Below are 13,500 nucleotides of genomic sequence, written 5' to 3'. Positions count from 1 at the left end.
TTATAAAATAACAATAATAATTGTAACTATTATTTTCAATGACATTCTGATTTAATCTCTTCGGTTTTTGTTGATTAGGAAAGGTTAACCCTTTCCTTTTTTGAAAAAAATGTGTAGGTCAAAACCTGCCCTGAATGACGGGTCGCCACTGCTCCTACATGAGTGTGCTGGTATTACCGTTGCTGTCCTTTCAGCATCACGAACCTGTCACACACTGAAGGCCTAGGTCCAATAGGTTCGTCACTGCGCAAACATTTCTATAATAGATATAAAGACTGTTCAGGTATTAATGTTTCAAGGAGTGTGTATGTTTGGCCTGGTGAAGAGGTTTTATGCACTTACTTACTGGAAGCTGATAATTATTCGTGTTTTACTCCGCTGGTCTTGGTCTCAGAAAGAAATTATGAGTCCTCACTGTCCAAGACCTAGTCAAGACCGAGTACAAATGTATCCGACACCGAGACATGACCGAGACACTCAAAATGTGGTCTTGAGTACTATAACACTGCTATGTACATACTGTAACTGGACATTATGAAGGGGCATATTCTTTCAAATAAAACAATAGCCAGTTTGATCACAGTTGTATGCAACAACAAAAAAGTAAAAAACAAACATAATAGGCTTTGTCTGGCCAACGAATTTGTTGTGTTTTTTCAATATGGCCCATGCCCTGATTTAGTTCGGCACCCCTGTGCTACGGGGTGGAAACAGTTTTCATTGCCACACAAATCCCCCCCAAAATAATGCCATTGCAAAATGAAAGATTCACCTTACCTTGATACTTAAAAACTAAATCAATACTGTCATTAATGTGGTTATTCAATAATTATCCATAATACTTGCGCATTTGGTATTGAGCTGTTTAATTAAGCTGTGATATTTTCACACATCATCTGATGCAGTAAGGAATTTCCTGAATGACAGTCAAGTGATGAACAGCTGTTGTGATAGCGCATTTGATGCAACAACAGCTCAAGTACTGGAAAAAAGCTATTCGTAAGGAATGTCCAGAATATTTTGTTCTCATTCGTTACGCAAGTGAAGACAGTTGTGTCTGGATCCATGATGGATCTAATATCCCTAGCAAATTGATGTTGATCATCTGTTGTTGTCTGCTTGATTTACGGTGTCATTAGATTTAACAGAGAAAGCATCAAGGTAATGAGTTTGTGTTATCATATACAGTACCAGTCAACAGTTTGGACACACCAACTAATTCCAAGGTTGTTCTTATTTTTACTATTTTCTACATTGTAGAATAATAGTGAAGACATCACAACTATGAAATAACACATATGGAATCATGTAGTACTGCACACTGCCCTATCCCATCTGGACAAGAGGAAAACCTATGTAAGAATGCTCTTCATCGAATACAGCTCAGCATTTAACACCATAGCACCCTCCAAACTGGTCGTTAAGCTGGATACCCTGGGTCTCAACCCAGCCCTGTGCAACTGGGTCCTGGACGTTCTGACGGGCCACCCCCAGGTGGTGAGGGTAGGAAACAACATCTCCACCCCACTGATCCTCAACACTGGGGCCCCACACGGGTACGTTCTCAGCCCTCTCCTGTACTCCTTGTTCACCCATGACTGCATGGCCATGCACGCCTCCAACTCAATCATCAAGTTTGCAGACGACACTACAGTGGTAGGCTTGATTACCAACAACGACGAGACGGCCTACAGGGAGGAGGTGAGGGCCCTCGGAGTGTGGTGTTAGGAAAATAACCTCACACTCAACGTCAACAAAACAAAGGAGATGATCGTGGACTTCAGGAAACAGCAGCGGGAGCACCCCCCTATCCACATTGACATGACAGTAGTGGAGGAGATGGAAAGTTTTAAGTTCCTCGGCGTACACATCACGGACAAACTGAAATGGTCCACCCACACAGACAGCGTTGTGAAGAACGTGCAACAGCGCCTCTTGAACCTCAGGAGGCCGAAGAAATTTGTCTTGTCACCGAAAACACTGACAAACTTTTACAGATGCACAATCGAGAGCAACCTGTCTGGCTGTATCACAGCCTGGTACGGCAACTGCTCCACCCACAACTGTAAGGCTCTCCAAAGGGTAGTTCGGTCTGCACAACGCATCACCGGGGGCAAACTACCTGCCCTCCAGGACACCTACCACACCCAATGTCACAGGAAGGCCAAAAAGATCATCAAGGACAACAACCACCCGAGCCACTGCCTGTTCACCCCGCTATCATCCAGAAGGCGAGGTCAGTACAGGTGCATCAAAGCTGGAACCGAGAGACTGAAAAACAGCTTCTATCTCAAGGCCATCAGACTATTAAATATTGAGTGGCTTCTGCCAACATACAGACTCAAATCTCTAGCCACTTTAATAATTAATAATTGGATGTTATAAATGTATCACTAGTCACTATAAACAATGCCACTTTATATAATGTTTACATACCCTACATTACTCATCTCATGTATATATACTGAAACTCTATACCATCTACTGCATCTTGCCTATGCCGCACGGCCATCGCTCATCCATATATTTATATGTACATATACTTATTCATCCCTTTACACTTGTGTGTATAAGGTAGTTGTTGTGAAATTGTTAGATTACTTGTTAGATATTACTGCACTGTCGGAACTAGAAACACAAGCATTCTGCTAACCATGTGTATGTGACCAATAAAATTTGAATTGATTTGATTTAGTTACCAAAAAAAGTGCTAAACAAATCAAAATATACAGTTGAAGTCGGAAGTTTACAAACAGCTTATCCAAATACATTTAAACTCAGTTGTTCACGATTCCTGACATTTAATCCTAGTAAAAATCCCCTGTCTTAGGTCAGTTTGGATCACCACTTTATTTTAAGAATGTGAAATGTCAGAATGATAGTAGAGAGAATGATTTATTTCAGCTTTTATTTCTTTCATCACATTCCCAGTGGGTCAGAAGTTTACCAACACTCAATTCATATTTGGTAGCATTGCCTTTAAATTGTTTAACTTGGGTCAAACATTTCGGGTAGCCTCCCACAAGAAGTCGGGTGAATTTTGGCCCATTTCTCCTGACAGAGCTGGTGTAACTGAGTCAGGTTTGTAGGCCCACGCTTTTTCAGTTTTTCAGTTCTGCCCACAAATATTTTGTAGGATTGAAGTCAGGGCTTTGTGATGGCCACTCCAATACCTTGACTTTGTTGTCCTTAAGCCATTTTTCCACAACTTTGGAAGTATGCTTGGGGTCATTGTCCATTTGGAAGACTCATTTGCGACCAAGCTTTAAATTACTGACTGATGTCTTGAGATGTTGCTTCAACATATCCACACAATTATCCATCCTCATGATGCCATCTATTTTGTGAAGTGCACCAGTCCCTCCTGCAGCAAAGCACCCCCACAACATGATGCTGCCACCCCCGTGCTTCACGGTTGGGATAGTGTTCTTCGGCTTGCAAGCATCACCCTTTTTCCTCCAAACATAACAATGGTCATTATGGCCACACAGTTCTATTTTTGCTTCATCAGACCAGAGAACATTTCTCCAAAAAAGTAAGATCTTTCTCCCCATGTGCAGCTGCAAACCGTAATCTGGCTTTTTTATGGCAGTTTTGGAGCAGTGGCTTCTTCCTTGCGGAGCGGCCTTTCAGGTTATGTCGATATAGGACTCGTTTTACTGTGGATATAGATATTTTTGTACCTGTTTCCTCCAGCATCTTCACAAGGTCCTTTGCTGTTGTCCTGGGATTGATTTGTACTTTTCGCACCAAAGTACGTTCATCTCTAGGAGACAGAACGCATCTCCTTCCTGAGCGGTATGACGGCTGTGTGGTCCCATGGTGTTTATACTTGCGTACTATTGTTTGTACAGATGAACGTGGTACCTTCAGGCGTTTATAAATTGCTCCCAAGGATGAACCAGACTTGTGGAGGTCTATACATTTTTTTTCTGAGGTCTTGGCTGATTTCTTTTGATTTTCCCATGATGTCAAGCAAAGAGGCACTGAGTTTGAAGGTAAGCCTTGAAATACATCCACAGGTACACCTCCAATTGACTCAAATTATTTCAATTAGCCTTCAGAAGAAAGTTCTTTGTTTCTCGCCATTTTGAGCCTGTAATCGAACCCACAACCCACAACAGTTTTCATCTCTGCTAACATAATTGCAAAAGGGTTTCCTAATGATCAGCTGTCAATGAATTACAATGAAGTGCTTGAAAAAGTCCTTGAATTTGACTTGCCAATGTCTGTATGAAACCTGCATAAAGGATGTATAGTCCTAGGCCCATGTTGTTGTATAGGTGGAGTTATCAGCCAATTTCCATATATTCCTCTAAGTACACATGTGGAACTGCATACAAATCCTTTTTATTTTCATTTCAAACCATTTTTAAATGTTGATGCCAATGTCACACATTGGCATCAAACAAAGACGCATATTGCATATACCCACGAACATCCACACACATCATCACAGCGGGAGCCACACAGCCATTTCTGTGTGATGATGAGGTTATTAATGGAAACCCTGGGTCCTGGGTCCTTCTGGTCAGAGGAAGTCAACAGCTTTTAGGAATGTGTGAATGTCCAAGTATTTACATCTCAGGGACAGGGGCCACTGCATCTGAGCCTCCAATGACAGAACAGTGCCAATACATCCTTTCTTAATGATGCACACAACAAGACAGCTGATTGAGCAACACAAAGGAGTATCATATCTTGGAAAACATACAACTGCTAGAGTTCAGTGAAAACTCCTTTTCTACCGTCAATAGAAATAACTTAAAGAGACTTGCACTCCCTTCTAAGATGTATAGCCTACTGCACAAACCTCATTGCTACAGAACTGTTTTTAATTGGTTTATGTTGCATAGGCTTACATTTTTTAAGTCATGTTTTTAACAAATCTGAGCAATAGAGCTCGGCTTCCTTATTGACTCAGAAAGTGATCTTGACTCAGAAAAGGTTTGTGACCGCTGGCTTAGGCTAATTCTCCATGCACACAGCCAGCCACTGTGAGAGATCACAGTCCATGAGCATAGCCCAGGTTTAGTGGGCTGTAATGTTTCCCTGGTTGATAGGAGGTATTTGCTCAAATTGTGGGAAAATGCAGAGGTGGACAGCAGCTGCAGGCTGAGGACTGAGATGAGAACCTAATAAAAACATACATACAGAGGAAGACCAGCAGGGACACGAATTAACCCTGGCCTTTTACAATGTACAGCTCATAGACATAACCTGACTGACCACTGTACTATAGTACTGTACAACTGGCCATTCAAAACCCAGACCTTGTTGTGAATTTGATTGTTTGTTTTTTCCATTTCCAACATCTCAACAACCCAACTTTGAATGATGTGGTTCAATGGGATGAGTACACAGCCTACAACTGAAATAGAGGTTATGGAACATGGTTCCAGGGTGTAGCAAGGGCACTGCCGAGTTGCTCTGCAGGGCCTCTCACTCTAATCTGTCTACTGCTGGCTGATGTAACCTTGGAGCTGAGTGGGATCAAAGGGACCAGGCAGAACAGGCTGTCTACAGCTTGCGGGGCCAAATTTATCCCAGCGTGACCAGCATGGACTCACGGCCACACCCCATACTCTGACACCGGGTCACCTGGATATGAGGCAAACTGGAGACAGAGGTAGGAACAGAGGTGTTACTCACATCATCCTAAATTCAAGAAAAAAATACACTGATCATCACAGACATATGATAGTTTAAAGGTTGTGAAATTGTGGTTATGTTTTTCACCTGATTTGCAGACACACAAAAACAGGATTGGAAATGTACTATGATAAATATTTTGACCATGCTCTATCTGCATTCTGGTTTCCAACAAGAGGGCTGGTTAAGACATTCCTGTGTGTGGGACACAGACCATTCCCATGGGGAGCCTCTGTGTGCCCTTTACACAGACAGACTACAACCTACAACTGTAGTCACATTTCAGAAAGGACTCGTCCTCAACCACCTCAGGTTCACACAAATTAATTTCCAATTATGTGTGCAAGTCAGTTCCACAAGAACCTATTGTGAAGTTTAAGCCGCGCTGCAACTACAAGTATAGAGTTACAGAGACAGAGTGGCACACCAACGCAGGAACATACATACTCTGATCATTCACACACACACACACGCACACACACACACACACACACACACACACACACACACACACACACACACACACACACACACACACACACACACACACACACACACACACACACACACACACACACACACACACACACACACACACACACACACACACACAGAGAGACACACACACACACACACACAGAGACACACACAGCGCAGCGCATGGGACGTGGGAAGGGCAGAACTGTAAATGTGATATAGTTTTTGTGGACGAAAGCTGGAGATCTTAAACCTGTGTGAGCCACAGACAGAGGGGTGGGTGTGGGAGCAGAGGGGTGATGGGAAGGGGTGCGATACTCTCTTTTCAAATTCAGGGGCACTGAATCAGGACTCTCCGCCTCTTTCTCCTTATGTGGACATATCCTAGCAACGGTGTCCCAAACACAAGGGCATTTGATTTGATTTATTAGGATCCCCAATAGCCGACGCTAATGGCGACAGTTAGTCTTACTGGGTTCCGACACATACTAAAAAAGACATTACAGACAAAATGCTTTACAATTTACATACATTTAAAAACATGAACATGTAGTGTGTGTGTGTATCTATCAGTTACACATACATGTCAGTACATACACACAACAAGTAGGTCACATGGGGGCGAGGCTTTGTGCCGTGAGTTGTTGCTTTATTTGTTTTTTGAAACCAGGTTTGCTGTTCACTTGCACTATATAAGGGAGTTCCATGCACGCATGGCTCTGTATAATACTGTACGTCTCCTTGAATTTGTTCTGGACCTGGGGACTGTGGAAAGACCCCTAGTGGCATGTCTGGTGGGGTAAGTGTGTGTGTCAGTGCTGTGTGTAAGTTGACTATGCAAACAATTTGGAATTTCCCCCCAAAATATGTTTCTTAGAAATACAAGAAGTGACGCAGAGAGAGACTGGCATGCATACTATTAATATTATCCCTCTGATTACAATGAAGAGCAAGACGTGCCGCTCTGTTCTGGGCCAGCTGCAGCTTAACTTCGTATTTCTTTGCAGCACTTGACCATATGACTGGAAAATAATCAAGATAAGATAAAACTAGAGCCTGCAGAACCTGCTTTTGGAGTGTGGTGTCAAAAAATCTGAGAATCTCTTTATTACGGACAGACCTCTCCTCATCTTTACAACCATTGAATCTATATATTTTGACCATGACAGTTTACAATCTAAGGTAACACCAAGTAATTTAGTCTCTTCAATTTGTTCAACAGCCACACCATTCATTACCAGATTCAGCTGAGTTCTAGAATGTAGGTAATGATTTGTACCAAATACAATGCTCTTAGTTTTAGATATGTTCAGGACCAGTTTATTACTGGCCACCCATTCCAAAACTGCCAACAACTATGTGTTATGGCTTTCAGTGACTTCATAAGCTGTGGTTGCTGATAGGTATATGGTTGAATCACCAACATATATGGACACACATGCTTTGTTAATGCCAGTGGCAGGTCACTGGTAAAAATAGGAAAGAGTAGAGGGCTTGAAAGCTGCCCTGCGGTACACCACACTTCACATGTTTGACATTAGAGAAGCTTCCATTAAAGAAAGCCTTTTGAGTTATTTTAGATAGATAGCTTTGAATCCACGATATGGCAGAGGTTGAAAGGCCATAACACAAGTTTTCTCAACAGGTTATGGTCAATAATATCAAAGGCTGCACTGAAATCTAACAGTACAGCTGCCACAATCTTCTTCTTATCAATTTCTTTCAACCAATCACTCTTCGCCGAAGAGGACGCTGACGTTTTACATGCTCCTAACCAACTGTGCTATTTTGTCCGTTTTTTAGCGTTGTTTGTAACTTGTTTTTTAACTTATTTTGTACATAATGTTGCTGCTACCGTCTCTTCTGGACATCAGAACAGAGATAACTCCCCTCATACTGGAAGAAGCTTTTTCCTTTAACAAGTCCGACGAGAAGGATATACTCATTTCCCGGAAACAGGCCCAAATCCCCGTCATTTGCGTGAAGAAAAGACGGAAGAAAAGGGGACGCAGGTCGGGCTGCTGTCTGAGAATCCGTAGGCGATCAAGTAAACTCCCACTGTCATCCGTTCTATTGGCTATTGTGCAATCATTTGAAAATAAAATGTATGACCTACAATTAAGATGATCCTACCAACGGGACATTAAAAACTGTAATATCTTATGTTTCACCAAGTCGTGGCTGAACGACGACATGGATAATATAGAGCTGGTGGGATTTTCCATGCACCGGCAGAACAGAGAAGCTACGTCTGGTAAGACGAGGGGTGGGGGTGTGTCTATTGTCTATAACAGGTGATGCGCGATGTCTAATATTAAAGAAGTCTCAAGGTATTGCTCGCCTGAGGTAGAGTACCTTATGACAAGCTGTAGACCACACTATCTACCAAGAGAGTTCTCATCTATATTATTCGTAGCCGTCTATTTACCACCACAGACCGATGCCTGCACTAACACCGCACTCAACCAACGCTATAAGGCCATAAGCAAACCAGAAAATGCTAATCCAGAAGCGGCACTCCTAGTGGCCGGGGACTTTAATGCAGGCAAACTAAAATCAGTTTTACCACATTTTTACCAGCATGTCACATGTGCAACCAGGGGGGGAAAAAAAACTCTAGACCACTTTTACTCCACACACAGAGATGCATACAACGCTCTCCCCATGCTCTCCATTTGGCAAATCTGACCATAATTTTATAGTCCTGATTCCTGCTTACAAGCAAAAACTGAAGCAGGAAGTACCAGTGACTCGGTCAATTCGGATAGGTGGTCAGATGACGCGGATGCTACGCTACAGGACTGTTTTGCTAGCACAGACTGGAATATGTTCCAGGATTCATCCAATGGCAATGAGGAGTATACCACCTCAGTCATCAATTTCATCAATAAGTACATCGACGATGTAGTCCCCACAGTGACCGTATGTACATATCTCAACCAGAAGCTATGGATTACAGGCAAAATCCGCATCGAGCTAAAGTCTCAAGCTGCCGCTTTCAAGGAGTGGGACACTAATCCGGACACTTATAAGAAATCCCGCTATGCCCTCAGACAAACCATCAAACAAGTAAAGCTTCAGTACAGGATTAAGATTGAATCCTACTACACCGGCTCTGACGCTCGTCGGATGTGGCATGGCATGAAAACTATTACGGACCACAAAGGGAAACCCAGATGCGAGCTGCCCAGTGACACGAGCCTACCAGATGAGCTAAATGCCTTTTATGCTCGCTTCGAGCCAAGCAACACTTAAGCATGCACAAGAGCACCAGCTGTTCTGGATGACTGTGTGATAACGCTCTCGGTAGCTGATGTGATTAAGACCTTTAAACAGGTCAACATTCACAAAGCCGCGGGGCCAGACGGATTACCAGGACATGTACTCAAAGCATGCGTGGACCAACTGGCAAGTGTCTTCACTGACATTTTCAGCCTCTCCCTGACAGAGTCTGTAATACCTACATGTTTCAAGCAGACCATCATAGTCCCTGTGCCCAAGGAAGCGAAGGTAACCTGCCAAATGATTACCGCCTCGTAGCACTCACATCGGTAGCCGTAAAGTGCTTTGAAAGGCTGGTCATGGCTCACATCAACAGCATCCTCCCGGATACCCTAGACCCACTCCAATTCTCATACCACCCCAACAGATCCACAGATGACGCAATCCCAATCGCACCACACACTGCCCTTTTCCACCTGGACAAAAGGAACGCCTATGTGAAAATGCTGTTCATTGACTACAGCTCAGCGTTCAACACCATAGTGCCCATTCGGCGCATGTGACAAATAAAGTTTGATTTGATTGGATGTGATAGGGTCACACTAGCAGCCTAGACAAGAGGGCATACAGGTCACCAAGCACTATAACTGACTACTGACTCCCAAGACTGCTATCCTGTCTCCTGTCCTGGCCATATCCTGCAAGCCATGCTACAGGCTCCTCAATGGACAGATTGAAGGGGACAGCCTAGGTCTCTGCAGTGCTGACCCCACATGCCCTGCCTGTACCCCCATACCCACCCCCACCTGCCACATTGGGCAAACACACCCTGGTCATAAACATTTGAACTTGGCAGATTCTAAATGGCAAGATCAGGGGCATGTTTCTGCACTGCCTGGCAGGGTTGTGTTAGTTAATCTGTCCAATCTACTCTAACCTCTGAGGGTTTCTATAAGTAGTGCTTAGTTGCCTGGGTACAGGTGTGGTCTTTGCTGGTGGGCAGGGGGTGGAGGTAGGTAGATTTGTATAGGCCCTGGAAAAGCCAAAACCTTAAGGTAACAAAAGCTGCTGAATGGTCATTTGGTGTTACCTCTCAGTCCGGGATGTAAAAATTAGGTTCAGATGTAACTCATGAATCTCATTTATAACTATTAGTGTCCAGCACCTGTACGTCAATCTAAGTAACATAATAAAAAAACTCCCATCAAAATCCTTCAGTTTAAGCTAGTTTAAGTCTCAATCCACTTCATCCGCCTATTTGGGCCTTCCGCATCTGTGGTGGAAGGTGACAGAGCTAAAGCATTGTTTGTCAGACCAGGAGACATCCCGAAAAGCGGTCTTCTCACAAAAACGTCTGTAGTGTCCGAACAATTTGGCCTACAAACATTTTGCTCTACGACCCCCACAAGTGTCACAGGACTCGTCTGAAGGTAACCCATACAAATGAATGGAAGTATTCAGGCAGTTTTGAGCCAACAAAAATGTTATGTTTATATTCTTCAAAGTAACCACTCTTTGCCTTGATGACAGCTTTGCACACTCTTGGCATTCTCTCAACCATCGTCATGAGGTAGTCACCTGGAATGCATTTAAATTAACAGGTGTATCTTGTTAAAAGTAAATTTGTGGAATTTCTTTCCTTCTTAATGCATTTCAGCCAATCAGTTGTGTTGTGACAAGTTATGGGTGGTATACATTTCGTAAAAGACCAAGTCCATATGATGGCAAGAACAGCTCAAATAAGCAAAGAGAAACAACTGTCCATCATTACTTTAAGACATGAATGTCAGTCAATGCGGAAAATTTCAAGAACTTTGAAAGTTTCTTCAAGTGCGGTCGCTTTCTTATATTTCCTAGATATAGGACAGACACTTCAAAACTTTATTCCTTGTCTTTTTTCCATTTAAATATTATTATTTTTATACATAAAGCAGTCCTCAAATTCAAATATCTAAATGATCCATGGTATGACCATCTTAAAACAATTTGGGTAGGGTCCATTTTGGAACGGGTTCAACTTTTTGGACCCGAGACGACCTCTAGCACAGATGGAACTATCCAAGCAGAAGATACATCTACTTTAAATGTCTATATTTGGTTGTGTTGACAACCAAACACAATTCAATGTCACTAAATATCAAATCTGCAATCAACCAGAGCTTGAAATCCTAGGCCTATTGTATTGTTTATTTTTTTGTTGAATTCTGGTTTGAATTCAAACAATTGCTGTTGATGACTTTGCAAATGCTACACTAAATAGGCCTACATAGCATCATTGATGATTGATAAAGTATGGTTAAATTTCATTTGCTCTGTTAAACCTACCGTTCAGAATGACTTTGATAGCAGCAGTGAATCTATTTAATTTTTATGTGGAGATCTCTCAACAATCATTCTCACGATTACACATAGGTAATAGTCAGTGACAAATATCATAGTTAAAAACCTTGGATGGGAGACCAAGGGGTAGCTGTAGACAGATCAATTCTCCAGTAGGAGGTGCTGCCCAGTCTATAATTATTTTCTGATAGTAGATATAACATTGAAAATCTGACATTGCTTTAAAGGTACAAATTCAACATATTTTATACAAAGTTTGTCTATGTTCAAATTTGGCTACCATGATGACATAATCCTGTTGTTGAAATTTCACCCTCAAAACAACAGTTTACTTTGATAACTTTTTCAAATCCAATGTATTTTCCACCTAGATTCCACGTCACAATACGTTGACAAATGACGTTGAAACGATTCAACCAGTTTGTCCCCAGTGGGCAGACACATGCTCATTGCTCACATGAAGGGCTCCAAACAAAAGACAATCGAAAAAATTACAAAACTTGTAAATGATGGTATGAAATAAAATAAAACTTGTTTCTCACAAGTGTAGTAGGTTGTGAACTATGCAAACAATGTTTCCACTCCGAGAATGAGAACGGTAAATGACTGTAATTAATACATGCATTAACAGAAATGAATGAAACCAAATGGCAGGGATTAACGGTACATTTTCTACTGGTGACATACCGTATGTAATGGGGGAATTGATAACAATACACACTCAAAGGACAAACAATTCACACAAATGAAACAATTCATGTGCAAGAATTGTCGGGAGACAGCTGAGCGCATACTGGAGAGCTGAGTGTATTCTGGAGAGAGATGTGCCTATATCCTCGCCACCCACCCCTCCCCTTCTTATTATATTCAAGACACATTATCTTCACACGTATTTTAGATGCTTTTCACCGACAGCCTCAACTCAAGAATCAGCTAGGCATATTGTCAAGCGCGCTGACCAAATTGTGGACTTCCCAAAAAGGCATATTACTACACTCTTGTGATTTTAAACAATGCGCAATGTATTTTTTTTCAAGAAGCTAATGACCCTCTGTGGTTAAGTCAGGCTCCCTGGTGAAATATTTTTGAAAAGACAGGTGTAATTGTATCATTTTGGCAAATGTATTTAAATTTACTTTAAGACACGGTAGCTGGTATTCAGAGCTTGAATAGCCAATTATTTTTGTCTTAAGTCTTTTTTTCAGTTATCAGGCCTATAAAGCCAATGCAACTGCCTGTTTTACAAACGGTAGGCTACCACATGGATAGTGCATTGCAGGCCAACACTGACCTAGGCTACTATTGTACTTTGCAGGGATAGGAGGGGGCCAGCAATTTGTTTTGTCTTGTCTAGGGCGGCATATCGGCCAGGACCGAGCCTGCTCAGAGGACACTGTCCACATCACTCACTTACATCATCTGTCTCTTTTCAGCAGGGATAAAACCCCAAGAAAGCCTCCCTTTCTGAGAAGCCAGGGACCAGCCACTCTCCCTGTGAAAAGCAGAGCAGGACAAACCCACTATTCTTCACTCCCATTCAAGACACCTCGTTAGAGACAGATTGATTTCAAATGGTAACACATCTCCAGGGATACTCAGTGAATGTAAACATTTTTCACTCCCTTTCATTCATTGGTTCAAAACAAGACATACTGTGAATTCTCTACTCTAAATGGGAGAGAGAGAGAGCGAGAGAGAGAGAGCGAAGCGTAGGCAGACATCGAGAAAGAGAGACAAAGAGATAGAGCAGAGGTCAAGTTCTCTTTCTCTATGAGATTATTTGCTTAATGTGAGGCCTGACTAAATGTT

General features: G+C 42.3%; 1 protein-coding gene across 1 annotated transcript in view; it reads right to left on the bottom strand.

Moving 5' to 3' along the window:
- The window catches only part of LOC139578424 (glypican-5-like), a 126,102-nt gene that overhangs the window by 109,093 nt on the left and 3,509 nt on the right, over positions 1-13,500 (bottom strand). The gene's annotated exons all lie outside the window — the stretch shown is intronic.

Source organism: Salvelinus alpinus, chromosome 6, assembly GCF_045679555.1.
Source record: "Salvelinus alpinus chromosome 6, SLU_Salpinus.1, whole genome shotgun sequence".
Lineage (NCBI taxonomy): Eukaryota > Metazoa > Chordata > Actinopteri > Salmoniformes > Salmonidae > Salvelinus > Salvelinus alpinus.
Note: the sequence above shows the minus strand (reverse complement) of the source record. Positions and strands in the feature narration are given on the sequence as shown.